Genomic DNA, 14,447 nt, shown 5'->3' with positions numbered 1-14,447 from the left:
GTCTACTGGGACCTCTCCAGATTCCCGAGACTGTTGAAAAATAATTGAGAGCAGTCCCGCGATGATGTCAGCGAGATCTCTGAGCATCCTGAGATGAACCCCATCAGGCCCCATGGACTTGTATGGATCCAGGTGGAGCAGCAAATCTCACACAAATTCAGGGTTGGCTGGGAGTTTATCATTCCCACCATCATGGTCCTCTAGCTCAGGGCACCCGGGGTCCTGAAGCCCATCATCAGTGTTGAAGACAGAGGCAAAGAAGGCATTAAACATACCTGCTTTGCCTATGTCCTTGTTTGTGAGGTGACCATCCCCAACAAGTAGCAGACCTATGTTTTCTTTGGTCCTCCTTTCTTTGTTTACATATTTAAAAAATCCCTTTTATTGTCTCCCACAGTCCTGGCTGGCTTCAACTCTAACTGGGCTTTGGACACAAAAATTCTCTCTACAAAGGTGAACAACATCCCTGTAGTCCTTCCATGGTGCCTGACCCTGCTTCCAGCACCTATACACTTCCTTTTTGTGCCTAAGCTGCAGAAAAAGATCCTTGGTCAGCCAAGCCAACCTTCTGCCTCTCCTGCTTGACTTGTGATATTTTGCAATTGCCTGATCCTGTGCTATTAGGAGGCAGTGCTTAAAGATCAACCAGCAATGATGGACACCGATCCCTTCAAAAACAGTTTCCTAGGGACCTTACTAACTAGTTCCCTGAGCAGCTGGAATTCTGCTCTCCCTATATCCAGGGTTGAAGTTTTGGTGGAAAAATTTTAAACTGGACCGCTTCATGGTCATTATGACCAAGATGGCCGCCAATTGCCACATCCCCCCCTCAAGACCTTCTCTGTTCTCCAGCAACAGATCTAGGAGAGCACCTTTCCTAGTTGGCTCCCTTAGCACCTGCAACAAGAAGTTAACATTGAGGTGCTTTAAGAACCCCCTGGACCTGCTTGTATCAGCTGTATGATATTCCCAGTTAATGTCTGGTAAATTGAAGTCCCCCGTAAGGACAAGGGCAGTTGATCTTGAGCTGTCTCTTAGTTCCTCAGAGAATAATTCATTGGTGTCATCATCCTGGCTGGGTGGTCTGTAATAGACTCCCACAACAACATCCCCTTTATCTGTTTGTCCCTTAATCCTTACCCAGAGGCTCTCAACTTTGCCATCACCAACTGCAAGCTCCACACAGTCCAGTCCCTCCTTTACATACAGTGCCACCCTCCCCATCTTGTCTGCCCTGCCTGTCCCTCCTGAGGAGCCTGTAACCATTCATTGCAACACACCAGTCACAGGACTCATCTCACCAGGTTTCGCTTATGCCAGTGATATCGTAGCTCTGGGACTGGGCCAAGACTTCTAGCTCCTCTAGCTTGTTCCTCATGCTGTGTGCATTGGTGTAGAAGCACTTCAAATGTGCCTTATTGTATGCAACACCTCATGGAGCAGACCAAAGGACCTCACTAGCACACAATCCCTCTGATTTTGGCATGTTATCCCATCGATTATCACTGGTGGGCCTGGTTTTATTCCTTTCCCCTTTCCTTCTACTCTAATTTAAAGCCCTATCAATCAGCCCTGCTAACTCCTGGGCAAAAATCTATTTCCCCCTCTGAGAGAGGTGCATCCCATCTGGTGCCAGCAGGCCTGGTGTCGCGTAGACCTTCCCGTGATCAACAAACCCGAAGTTCTGCTGGTGGCACCAGTCTTGGAGCCACCGAGATTTTAAAAACTCCTTTCAGAAAATGTGACAGACTACAGCCCTCATCACTACCTCTGCCATCTTAGTTGAAAAGTATCTGGTATCTGATATAAGCAATATAGATAAGAAAAGTCTCTGGTGTCTGATGAAAGCAATATTCTACTTTCTGATACCAGTGAATGTATGGACAGCTATACTTTTTGGTACCTGCTGTGTTTTAGGATTAATCACTAGGAGCAGAAAGAAGAAACATCATAAAAATGAGAAAGAAATACTTATCTGATAAAGATTCTGTGAAATCTAACATTTCTAAAATACATTGAACAACAACAACAACAACAAAAAACACAAAACAAACAAACAAACAAAAAAGAATAGCTGAAGCTCCTGTCATCCAGAAAAAGACAATCAGAGGAAATGGTCTTTTTATAGTGACACAGCAATATATGACCTTTTATATATATCTATTTGTTAGGAGTAAGCTTTTAAAAGCAATCTGCTGTTTCACAAGGGGTTAGTGAAACTATTTCATTATTGCAGTAATATAATTAGAAACTTCATAAGCAATTGAGCAGCCAAATTTTGCACCAGCTGTAAGAAAGTAAAACAAAAAGTGACAAGTGGACCAACAACTAATGAATTGCAATAACCCAGGTGAGAAAAAAAAGACATGAGTGTCTTGGCATCCCCAGGAGAATAAATGTCTATAGCTTGGAAATGATCCTAGGACAGTAATAAAACAGTTTTGTAACATGATTAATACAGACATCAAAACCACACCTTGGAATGAAAACTAATTTCTTGTGAAACCTGAGACTTTTGAGGAGTATATGAGTGTCAGAGAGAACAATCTGGAACCTAGAAGTGAAATATAACCTCCATGCTTTGGAAACCCAATGAGTAGGATTTTTCATCTGTACACATTTTGTTCAAGAAATGTGGTTGATATCTAAACCTACATACCACAGCGCTGTTTGAAGAATGTGGAGGTGCAGTTTCACCTCTCTATATAGTATAGTATAGCTCCTCTATATAAAACACAGACTGGATTGGAGTATGTTGCCATAAATTATTGGTTAAAATACCATCCTCTCTGTGCTTTAATGGACGCTGATGCCTTATTTTGAGATGTCTGAAATTAAATGAGAGAAAGACACCCAGATAATCTTAGGATTTGTAGAGAACAAATAATAAATTTGTGTACAACTTCAGCCTATCAGAAGCTGAAGCTACAGAATAAAAGTGAATGACCTGGATGTGAGAGTAAAATAATACTAATTTCTGAAAACAACATTTTGTTTTATTTTATTTTTTATTTTATTTTATTTTTTTTTTAGAAATATCAGTTTTCTACGTGTAATTAGTCCTCCAGGGCAATTATGAAAGACAATCCAAAATATCAGTGGATGAGTACGACAATCTGTTTTTATTTTATTTATTTATTATTATTATTAATTAAAAGATCTTTGAACAGCTACTCTTGGCAAATATGTTTAGGAAATTTCTATTTTCCACTGACTTCAAAGGTCAAGTCCTGACCTTCCTGCAGGAAAAAAAAAAAATGTGTTCAGACACGGAAAGCTCAAGTGATATTAGAGTGTCAGTTTTCAAAAGAATTTATGAGACTAAAAGAGTAAATTTATCAACCTTTAAGCCCTGAAAATGCAAAAGGAGCCTGAGTTGCTTTGCATCTTTGAGCATCTATCTGGAGCTGTTCTAACGTAGATAAGGAGCCCAGTATCAGATGCGCAACAATAGCTGCATTACCCATTTTTCTGAATGAACTTTTTTTTTCCTGACAAGCATGTGGGGCTGTCTATATATGTTGATATGAAACTGTCTTTATATATTCATGTGCATGCATCTGCAATGCTTGAAGTAACATGCTGGAAATATTTTTTGCAATATCTGTATAACATACATTATTGTAAATTTCAGTGGTAAAGAAAAAATACACTAACTGCAGTAGCTGTTTTGCTGATTTATTAGTACTGATCATACATTATAAGCTACAGCGTTTATAACTGAGTGAAAACAAAAATACTAAGAAATGTACACTGGGAGATGGGAGACCAATAAAAAAGACACAAGAAATGCTCCAAGCAGCATGGAGTCAAGGAATTACTGAATACTTAATCAACATTTAATGTCTATGTCATCCTTTGATTCAGCCTTCCAATGTTGCTCCTTTGGCTTAAGCTCAAATTTCTTTTATTCTGGTTGTATTGCAAGTTGATTTGGAACCAGTATGCTTTCAAAAGAGTCTTCATTTCCTAGGGTATAATCTTAGTCTCAAGTAGATGAATATTGTAGTGAATTGTTAAGAATAAGTATCGTTTTGAAAAAAGAAAAATGTTCTGGGGGGGAGGGAGAGGGACATTTTTCAAGAATGTAAATGTTTCTGTACCACATCACTTTGATGTCCTCCAGCAAGAGAGAAACAACAGTTTGGGGATGGTATTCAAAAGAAAGCAAGACATATTTAAAAAGCCAGGTATTTTATGTGTCAAGCTTTTCCATTTTGTACAAATGCTGGTCTCCTCCCTCAACTCCAGACTTCTCATCCTCTTGCGTTTAGGTGTGAAATAACATAAATAGATTTTCTGTTGCAGCTTATCCACAAAAGTTAGTTTTAGTCTTCCATTTAATTCATAGTGACTGAAATTCACTGTTGTAAAGGAGAAAAATATAGGCTTGCATTGCATAAACCCTTGATATGAGGGTGATTTGCACTCAGGCTTCTGATCAAAGGAGATGTCCACAAGTTGTTAATGTATAATGAAACAGTTCTTAATCATGTATATTTTCCATGGCTGATCTAGGATCACTTCTACCAGGGGGGATTCTGACACACTCTTTTTCTCAAATTCTGTCTTACAATAGTTCTGAGTGGATGAATATGTTAATATAAACCTCTAAATATTTTTAGTCTAGAAGTGTCTAACCTATATATTATGTACTTAATTTGTATTAGAGTGGATATGATATTATGCAGGTATGTTGTACGTGTCCAGACATTATTTGGGCATACTGAAAATGTGGATAATATTCATTGGAGTAGATACACAGAATAAAGCAGTAGGACATCTTTGGTAAGTTTTCTTGTTCTGCTTATTCTTAAATTGTGCAGACCTGTTTTCTGCAAGATGACTATTATCATTTCTGTAGCTTATTTTGAAACCAAAAAACATCTGATCTTATACAACTTTTAGTAGAGATCTGTTGTCTTCACATCTACTGATTCCATGATTTTGTACCAGCGTAAAACTAGCCTCAGAATTCAGTCTGCTATCTCCCTTTCTTACCCTTTCCTGTTTCAATCATCCCTTGTATTGATATTGGAAAATGTGAATATATAGGTGTGGTCAAGAACTGCTTGTCACCAGGACTGGTGATGACATTCAAATCCATCCAAAGGTATTTTGGAGTTACTGACTTAAGCTTTTTTGATCTCTTCATTCAGCTTTTTAGGTGCATCTTCCTCACTTCCCTGGAATGAGTTTGTTTTTATAACTTATTTTGAATAAAGTTATTTCAGCAACTATAGCTGAAGCTGCTGCTACAGCTCTGTGATGTAGCTCAGAGCACCTAATCTGCAAGTCCTGTTTCACAGACAAAAACAGTACAAACTAAGTAGAGAGGAACCTATCATCTAGAATATAAATTAAAAATATTAAAAATTCAATTAAAATAAAGGGGATCAGATTTGTTCAATCTCGGAAAATCTTGACTTGTTTAAAAGCTTAAGCCACACTTACTAAATGTTATTTTAAAAGGTGTGTCATTACTCTATAATTTTCATTTTCTGACATTAACTGATCTGGACTAAATGCCTTCTGCCAAATTTCAGTTTGAGAGATAGTGCCTTGTTTATTTATTAATTTACTACAAAACATCAAAAAACAGCCCAGCAGGCTACTAAAAGCAACAATCACTCACATTTAATCCAAGATTATGAAGTTAATTTTATTCCCTCCTCCCCTCCTTCACCTATTTTTATTTAATTTCTTGAATGAGCTGCAATGTGGGAGTTGCTTGGAACAATTTTCAATGCACACTCGCAGAGTGTTCCCACCTTACCATGCATTCTCTGATCTCAGTTGCAGACTCAGCAATATTTCAGACATACCCAGAACATTTTGGGAAGCAATAGGCAAAATACTGCCACTATACATGCCATTTTACTTTAATACCTCAATTTCCAGTTCAGAAGATGGACCTGTGTCTGCCAAAGAAGAAAAACAAATCTCACTGTTTTTTCTTGTAGGCTAAAAGTCCACATCACATCACCAAAATGTTTTTAGTCTGTTTTTCAAGACCTTAATACAGAGCTTCATTTCAAAATACAGACAAAGAGGTAGTTAACACTATGGCTTAATAAGAACGTTTTTAATATATTGGTTGACATATTATCTACAAATGACCTCCTAGAATACCTATCAGATAAATGAAAATTTGAGGAATTAAAGGGTTGAAATAAGATGACTATGACAGATTTGGAGTCATATATTCATCTGACTGGCTAATGATCGTTGCACTGAATTCCCCCTGCTAAAACTTTGAATATTGTAAGTCATGATACTATTGACTGAGATTAAAATGAATAAACCAGATGGTAAAAGAGAAAGAACCATTTACATATATGTCCATAGCTCTAATTAACAGTTATGTTTTCTAGTTCAGCTTTTAAATTGACTGTTAACTTACCTGTTAACTTGCCAGTTGTACTACATCTTTTTTGGCTGTATTACTGGAAAATTGTGAATCATACTTACAAAGAATATAGTATCCATACCTATATGCTGATCAAATACGTATGAAATGACTTATTTAAAAAGATAAAGAAGAATAGATGAAAATGGGGAAAAGGTTGTTATGGTTTGCAGGTAGATTACTAGTGCAGCATTTAATTACTAAATGTATCTGTTTTACAAAAACTGCATCATATGGATGCAAGTGCTATGATTGAATTTTTAGCATCATAGAAAGCTTAACACGTGACATTTAGATGTTCCACAGCAGGAAGATATCTAGAAGAACTTCATGTCAATGTTTCTTGTTTTCTTTTATTGCAAAAATAACATTTTTCTTAACTTGGTATGATCATGACTCTTTTCAAAAGTAGCTAGTTTTTTGCCTTGTCCCCTTGAAAGGCCGTACCAAGATGTTGCTGCTTAGATGATTAGAAATAACCTTCCAGTGTTTTCTGACTAAAGAATTTTGAAGGAAAATCTAAGTCAAATGGAATTTTATTTCTTCAGAATTATATATGATGTGTAATCTAGATTTACACATCATTGTTGCAGAATTACAGTAATGCAAAAATTGCTTCATTTTCTTGGGTGAAGTAGGGAAAAAAATCTCCAAATCACTTCACTGATGCATAGAATTTTAGACTCAGTAGCCCAAAATGGACCAGTTGAAAAACAGATGATACAACAGGTTCAAATTAGTTCTCCATTCTGATCTGTGAAACCAAATGGAAAGGGTAAACTTCTGTGACAATAGGCTGTATATGACTCTGGGAAATATACTGTTTATATTTTTTCTCATGACTGTATAACTAAAAAGAAGACTCAAAACACCAGTAAATATTTTGTAGAGAGGAATAAAGTTTGCTTGTAAGTACAAGGAAGTGGTTTCTCCTTAAATCCTCCTCTTAAATCCGTGATGACACTCCTCTTGAGTGTCATCACACGGCACTTACAGGGCAACCAGGCGATCAGGCCCAGTCAGCATGGGTGTATGAAAGGCAGGTCCTGCTTGACGAACCTGACCTCCTTCTATGACAAAGTGACACACTTAGTGGATGAGGGAAAGGCTGTGGATGTGGTCTACCTTGACTTCAGTAAGGCTTTTGATACCGTTTCCCACAATATTCTCCTCAAGAAACTGGCTGCTCGTGGCTTGGACTGGCGTACGCTTTGTTGGGTTAAAAACTGGCTGGATAGCCGGGCCCAAAGAGTTGTGGTGAATGGAGTCAAATCCAGTTGGAGTCCGGTCACTAGTGGAGTCCCCCAGGGCTCAGTACTGGGGCCAGTCCTCTTTAATATCTATCGATGATCTGGATGAGGGGATCGAGTGCACCCTCAGTAAGTTTGCAGATGACACCAAGTTAGGTGCCTGTGTCGATCTGCTCGAGGGAAGGAATGCTCTGCAGGAGGATCTGGATAGGCTGGACCCATGGGCTGAGGTCAGCTGTATGAAGTTCAACAAGGACAAGTGCCGGGTCCTGCACCTGGGGCGCAACAACCCCAAGCAGAGCTACAGGCTGGGAGATGAGCGGTTGGAAAGCTGCCTGGCAGAGAAGGACCTGGGAGTACTGGTTGATAGTCGGCTGAATATGAGCCAGCAGTGTGCTCAGGTGGCCAAGAAGGCCAACAGCATCCTGGTTTGCATAAGATGCAGTGTGGCCAGCAGAGCTAGGGAAGTGATTGTCCCCCTGTACTCAGCTCTGGTGAGGCTGCACCTTGAGTACTGTGTTCAGTTTTGGGCCCCTCACTACAAGAAGGACACGGAGGTGCTTGAGAGAGTCCAGAGAAGGGCAACAAAACTGGTGGTGAGGGGTCTGGAGAACAAGTCTTACGAGGAGCGGCTGAGGGAGCTGGGATTTTTCAGCCTGCGGAAGAGGAGGCTCAGGGGCGACCTTATTGCTCTCTATAGGTACCTTAAAGGAGGCCGTAGCGAGGTGGGGATTGGTCTATTCTCCCACGTGTCTGGTGACAGGACAAGGGGCAATGGGCTAAAGTTGTGCCAGGGGAGGTTTAGGTTGGATATTAGGAAGTACTTCTTTACTGAAAGAGTTGTTAGGCATTGGAATGGGCTGCCCAGGGAAGTGGTAGAATCACCATCCCTGGAGGTCTTTAAAAGATGTTTAGATGTTGAGCTTAGTGATATGGTTTAGTGAAGGACTTGTTAGTGTTAGGTCAGAGGTTGGACTAGGTGATCTTGGAGGTCTCTTCCAAGCTAGATGATTCTGTGATTCTGTGGTCCTGTAAATATTCCAACAAACCTTATAGCTAAAATACCTATGAATATTTTTGCATATATACACAGAGGGAGAGTTCATATATGTATGAACATATATGTCATAGCTGATCTAGACAGTGCAGTATATATACAGACAAATATAAACATGCATGTCTGTAGTAGACTTATTTAGATGTGGCACCCAAAGTGTGCACAGAACAGAGTGGTAAACTCAGTGCCAAGCAGTATGCTATTTATACACTACTCACATGCATTTCATCTTTGACTGACAAGGAAGTACACTAGCAGCCTAAGTCATGCCCCAGCATGTTTCTTCTTGTCTGTGTATGCAATAAATTATATTGTAAGAACACCTTCTATTAGAAAAAAAAAAAAAAAAAAAAAGATATAAATTTAACATTTTCTAGAGGAAAAACTTGCCATGAACATCACTGTACTCTATCTGTAATTGTGACCCTAAGCAGGATATATGCTCAGTTTTATTACACTGTATTTTCTTTGTGTCCCTCCCAATCCAAACCATTCAATGATTCTATGATTTTATACGCTATCGTGAAATGTTTATTTGCAATGTTCTGAGACAAAATGTTTTGTTTTCAACAAAACTATTTTTGATGAAAAATAGCTATTTTCTTTGGGATTATTTTTCTTTTACTGCCAGAAGTTCAGACATGCAAGCCTAGGTCTTTAACTGTGTAACATCAGAGAAGGTATGTTCTGGAAATATTATTCACGCCTAAGATCTCCATATCTCCGTAGCTCTGATAATAATCCTGATGCTGAAATAGTTGCTTATTTCAGCAACCTGTTAAGGAAAAAATTCCTGGTGCATCACTGGATCGGTAATATTGCCAGGGAGTTTTAGTACTTGACAGTAGTCACACTGAAACATTCAAAACACCTACTTAGAAAACAAAAAGCAGAATTTCTTATTTCAGGATGCTTGATATTTAGCTGAAAAATTCCCCTTCTCTTGATATTTTTATTTTTATTTTTATTATCTGAAAAGCAACATGATTCACAGTGTACAGTAGAAAGGATGGAAAAGGAAAGTTTCTTAAATAGTCTGATTTGCAAAGGGTGGAAAAAAAGTAGTTTCTTAAATAGTTTGATTGCAATCTTACTGCTTATCTAAGTTAAAGAACCTGCTTTTGTGTATTCTAAACTTAAATTTCTGTCTCTCATATACATTACATACATAAGGGACTGTGCTTCATACGCCACAGATCTAGAGATATCTTTGGGCAATATTGTAGTCGATATCTCCAAACATTTCACAGAGAGATCAGGAACTGTGTCTGTAAGAATCATTTTTCAGCATCCTTTTTCTTGTTTTTAGATCAGTATTGGTATTACCTTACAACAAGAAATGACCATGCAGATTGATGGTGAAGAATAAAAAATAACTGCATTGCTGACACCAGCATGTTCTTTTAAGAAGGACATTTAAGGACAAAGACCAATGCCTTTAAAATTTAAAATTTAAGTCTTTCAGTAGGAACATGTTTAACTGTTCTACACATTTAAGTTCAAGTATGAAACAGGCATATGAAACAGGCCGACGACAAGGTAGGAAGACTGGAGACTGCACTTATCTGTCTTAATTATGGTATTTAAATGTTTTCTCTTGCATGGTCCTATTTCCTACAAATATATAAATTTGTTAAGAATTGATAAGTTATCAGCCTTTAGTAAACCCTCAATGCATTCATATCTCTCTCACTTATACATAATTTCTTCTTGCTAGGTCCCATGTGTTTTATTTGAGAATTGCCTTATTTATTATGAACCAATAATGCATTGAATTGTGTGTGCACTGGCATATTATCTTGTTGAACTATTCAATTAAATATGATAATGCTGAACACACTGACATAGTTAAACACTCAGGTGAATGAGCAATTCACTGTGAAGTGCAGAAATATTTAAAGTCATCTGCATGCCTTCAAGCAATCTGTTTTATGTAAAAGAACACTTCAGGATTCAGAGAACAGTGAAAAGACAAAAATATTGCAACTTTCAAAACATAGCTCTTATGGTTGAAAATCATATATTTTTAAAAGACCAGCCTCCCAAAAATAAAGGACAGAAGTGAAGCACACCACCTTATTATGAGAGTAATAAGCACAAAAGTGAGATGTTACGGTCCATTTGAAATTATAATATGAATTACTGACAGCATTTTGACCTATAAACACTTTCATTCTGGAGTAAAGTTACACTAGATCTATTTCTGGGGAATAGCCCTCTGCAGAGGGCTGAGAGGTATTCTCTGAAATAATGTGGAACAAAAATGTCCCTAGATGAAACCTCAACAGCTAAACCAACCCAATTCTCCATTGAAGACAAGACCTATGAAACTTATCGAGGAACCAGTGTTACATGCTCAGTACATGGAGTTTCAAATGCTTATAACTAAATTACATCAAAACCAATTTTCTCCAGAACACTCAAAAGCACTTCTCCTTAGTGCTGTTTTCCTGCCAAATTTAAACTTTCATCCCCCAGCTGTTTTGGCGGTAGAGTGATTATAAAAAAAAAAAAAAAAAAAAAGTCATGGTAATTGTTTACTGTCAAGAGTGTCTTTTCTCAGTTTTCACATGCTTGAAAAGCTTAATCTTTTTTCTCCTTCAAAACTTTACAAGACAATAAGAAAACTCTAGGCAAAGTCAAACAAATAAAAAAAATCCTGAAAAAAGTCCAATACATTCTGACCAAAGGTAAAAGTTTGAAAATTTCTGCCTGGGAGTTGAAAGGTTCAGGAATTATTGAATACTGATGTCATCAGGTTAGAATACAAACCATTATTCAATTTGATACTCAGCTATTACTTCTATTACTATTGATTATTTTACTACCGGAGGAGTGCTGGATGGAGTTCAATTGGCAGATGCTCACTAGACATTCAAGTTGGAATGAAATCAAAACCACTGGCTCCCAGATTTTTTAACAAAGGAAAAGTTATCCCAAAGAGCTTGCAGAGATCCTGTTTAAAAATGGGACAAAGGTTTTAATTTAGCATAAATTTATGAGGGAAAAATTATTCAAATTTGGATCTCAAAGACTATTTACTTAATCGTGCAGGCTCCATGACTATTTTCTGACTTCTCTTAGAAGCTAAGTAAATCTGTAGTTTTAGCAGAAGATATGGAAGAAAATATTACGCTTTTGACTAAACATTGCTGGAATGCTTTATCTAAGCCCTGCATTCAAAATGAAACTTCCGGTGAGGTAGGAGCCTGTTCAAATAACTTCAGGTAAGGTGAAAGCTTTGAGTTATACCCAACTGTTTGCCATATCATGATGTTTTCTCTCCTGAGGACACTTTCCAGTGCCTTAGATATAGGGTGAGAGATCATGTTCAACCAGCATTTCAAGGCAAGCTCATGAAAAAATGAAAGAACTTTGTGTTAGCACATGCAGTTTCTCAGACTCTAAAAGCAGATACATTTATTTTCCTTCCTTTAATGTATAAAATGGAAAACAACTTTTCTGCTACTATAATATAATCTACTTTTTGACCATTTGGCCATATATTAACATTTTTGTGACACTGAATCCCTTTTACCACTCCATATTCAACTGCTGTTCCCACACAATCTTTCTTAGTAATGTAAAACCTGGAAGGAACTTGGGCTAAGCATCAGCACTTGCTTTAAGTTGAAGGTTACACTAATCTCCAGGAATACACTGACATCATTTACTTCAGATATAACCCCTGCATAAGGATGATGGATAAAAGATTTCTCATAAATACGTGATGAAAAGAGGAAACAAATATATAAACAGTCTTCCGAACATGATGCATTCTTGAGTATTAAGAAAAAAAAAAAAAGAGTTAACCAAAACGTTGTGTAACTAAATGATTCATAGAATAGATATCATGTCAATGAAGACTGTGCATGTACAATTAAAAGCTTATTTATTTATTTATTTATTTATTTGCCTCTTCTAGTTTAAAATCATTCCCTCTTGTCCTGTCTTTATCTGACTGATCAAAAAGTTTTTCTCCATCTTTCTTTATAAGCTCCATTTAAGTATTGAAAAGCTGCAATAAGGTCACCCTGGGGCCTTCTCTTCTGTATACTGAACAGCCCTAGCTCTCTCAACCTTTCTTCATAAAAGAGTGCTCCAGCCCTCTGATCATATTTGTGGCCCTTCTCTGGACATAGTCTGACAGATCAACATCCCTCTTGTGCTGGGTCCCCTGGATGCAGTACACAAAGTGGGGCCTCACAAAGGCAGATTAGAGGGGGACAACCACCTCCCTCTACCTGCTGGCCACTCCTCTGCTGATGATGCAGTTGGCCTTCTGAGCTGCAGGCACACACTACTGTCTCATGTCAAGGTTTTCTTCCACTAGAACTCCCAAGTCTTTCTCGGCAGGGGTGCTCTCAATGGGTTCTCCCAGTCTGTACTTGTGTCTGGGATTGCCCTGGCCCAGGTGCAGCACCTTGTATTTAGACTTGTTGAACCTCGTTAGGTTCACATGGGCCTTTTGAAATCTCCTCGTTGTTTTACATGTGTAGACATTGAAGAGTGGAGCACTGTGTCAAAGACAATGGATCTAGCACTGAAGAAGCTCCTGTGTCTACAAGCACTAGCACAATTCATTTTTTTTTTTTTTCAGAAGCGTCATTATTAAAAAATAAAAGAATGTAAGTTTTAGCCTGAATTTCCTACTTTTAATTATTATCCTACACTATTTGGCCCTTTAGGCTCAGTTATTGAATAAGAACATAATATCTGCGGTATGCGCGTCCCACCATGTCTTGAAAACCTCCAGGAACTTGGAGGCATTTTTTATTTTTATTATTATTTTTTTATGCTATTTGTTAGAACACATAGTGAACTCTTTGGTTGAATATAGATTTTCCAACTTAAGGTAACTATTCAACACAGCTCTTCTGAAAACATGAATATTTTAATCTGTTGGTACTTATTAGTATCTATCTGGACTTCCGAAAGGCCTTTGACATGGTCTCACATGACAACCTGATCTCCAAAATGTAGAGATATGGATTTGATGGGTGGACCATTCAGTGGATAAGGAATTGGCTTTAAGGTCACACCCAGAGGGTGGTGGCCAATGGTTCTGTGTCCAGATGGAGGCCAATGTTGAGTGGTGTCCCTCAGGGGTCTGTCTTGGGACCAGTATTGTTTAATATCTTTATCAATGACATAGACAGTGGTGGGATGAAGTACACCCTCAACAAGTTTACAGATGACACAAAGCTGAGTGGTGCAGTTGATACAAAAGGGAAGTCATCCAAAGTGACCTGCATGAGCTTGAGAAGTTGGCCCACATGAAACCTTTTTTTTTTTTTTTTTTAGTACAGTTCATTTATTTTTGGTCTTGTGGAATATCGTATAAAATATGTTTTCACGAATGGTTATATGGACTTGACTTTCCTCACTGGAACATCAGAAAGTCTCAGCTTCCTGTCTGATGATGATTAGCACCAAATATAGTCTACCGTTTGATGAGGGACTATTATTGCAGCTTTACAAACTGTTTTCCCTGTCCATTGCAAGCAACTGTAATCTTTCAAAACAAACAAAAAAACAAACAAAAAAAATCCCCACACACGAAAAAAACTAGACAAGTAGGAGGACCCAGAATTAACTTCAACAGCTATGCAAATATACTTTGATAGGAAACAGTTTTTAGCTTTTTTGTCTTGTTTTTCTCTTCTCTCTCTCTCTCTTTTTTTTTTTTTTTTTTTCTTTATTCCATGCTGCAATGTTGGCTCATGGATAG

The sequence above is a fragment of the Anser brachyrhynchus genome (assembly GCF_964034855.1).
Source record: "Anser brachyrhynchus genome assembly, chromosome: 3".
Lineage (NCBI taxonomy): Eukaryota > Metazoa > Chordata > Aves > Anseriformes > Anatidae > Anser > Anser brachyrhynchus.
Note: the sequence above shows the minus strand (reverse complement) of the source record.